Here is a 1055-nt window from a genome sequence, read left to right as displayed (position 1 = left end):
TTAAAACATTAAATTTTTTTCTTAAGGTTTGTGCCAAGTCGTACGGAAAAGAAGAATTTTGGCCTTTAGACCACCCAGGAACACATATTTCTACCTGAACTAACGGTATGTTCTTTTTCTCCTGATTTATTTCTCTTTTTATGCGGACAGCGAGGGAATAAACAGTCTCATCAGCCCATCCCCAGTTGATACTTTTCGGCATCTTTCATTCAGGTATCTTTAACTAGGTGTCGAAAGGAAAATGTGAAACATCTTCAAGGCAAAAACACAATCTTCCTTATAACTTATTTCTTTAGTTTTCCTTCCATTAAAAATAAAGCCAAGGTGAAAAACAATTTAATATCTATCACAGAAAAACTAACTTACTCAAAATATATTTGGCTTAATATCAATTTGCCCCCATGGGCACTTTTGCACTATTGTTGCCCTCAGGAACCTGTGAAAGGCATTTTTCCTACCAGGACCTGTCCCCTGGGTCCACCTAACTTGTCCCTAACCTTTTATTTAGTGGAATTCCTTTTCTTCTGCATCCAGCCCAAGACAGTCACAGAGTCTATTCTGGTACACAAGCATCTTTATTAAAATCCAAGGAAAATCCAGAGTTCAATCCATAAGCAGGTGAGGGCAGTTCCCAGCTCCCTATCTTACTTATCTGACAGTTCGGCACAGGGTTAAAAACATCTAATGACCTCTTTTTATTTTTTTAATTGTTCCTTCAAGCATCCTTCGGACTCACTTGTATTTGTTTCACAGACTTCTGCTGAGGGCTTCCCAAATGTCGGCACTGAGCACAGAAATGACACACCACCTCAGGAGCTCTCGTCACATGGAAGTGTCGGTAACAATTAACAACAGAATGTGAAGAGGATTATAAATATGACCTATGAACTAGGGCGTGGGAGTACAGCAGACAACAAGAGGTGAGATAGGGTGGACATCCAGAGAGACATCTCCAAAAAGCCGAGCTTGACCTACAGCTTGAATTATAAATAGAAGTGATCAGGAAATGGGAAGGGGGATAAATGAGATGTGGAGAGGGAATTCTAGGTAAAGCA

The 1055-nt window shown here is 40.0% G+C and overlaps 1 long non-coding RNA gene across 1 annotated transcript in view; it reads left to right on the top strand.

Annotated features, from left to right (window-relative positions):
* LOC111734978 overlaps window positions 1–915 on the top strand; it is a 4902-nt gene extending 3987 nt beyond the window's left edge. The window contains exons 2-3 of the long non-coding RNA XR_002778639.1: window positions 27–105; window positions 754–915. This is a non-coding gene — a long non-coding RNA (uncharacterized LOC111734978). The remainder of the gene's footprint in view (window positions 1–26; window positions 106–753) is intronic.
* The last annotated feature ends 140 nt before the right edge of the window (window positions 916–1055 follow it).

This window comes from Pteropus vampyrus, unplaced genomic scaffold, assembly GCF_000151845.1.
Source record: "Pteropus vampyrus isolate Shadow unplaced genomic scaffold, Pvam_2.0 Scaffold10859, whole genome shotgun sequence".
Lineage (NCBI taxonomy): Eukaryota > Metazoa > Chordata > Mammalia > Chiroptera > Pteropodidae > Pteropus > Pteropus vampyrus.
This window is presented reverse-complemented; position numbering and strand designations above follow the sequence as displayed.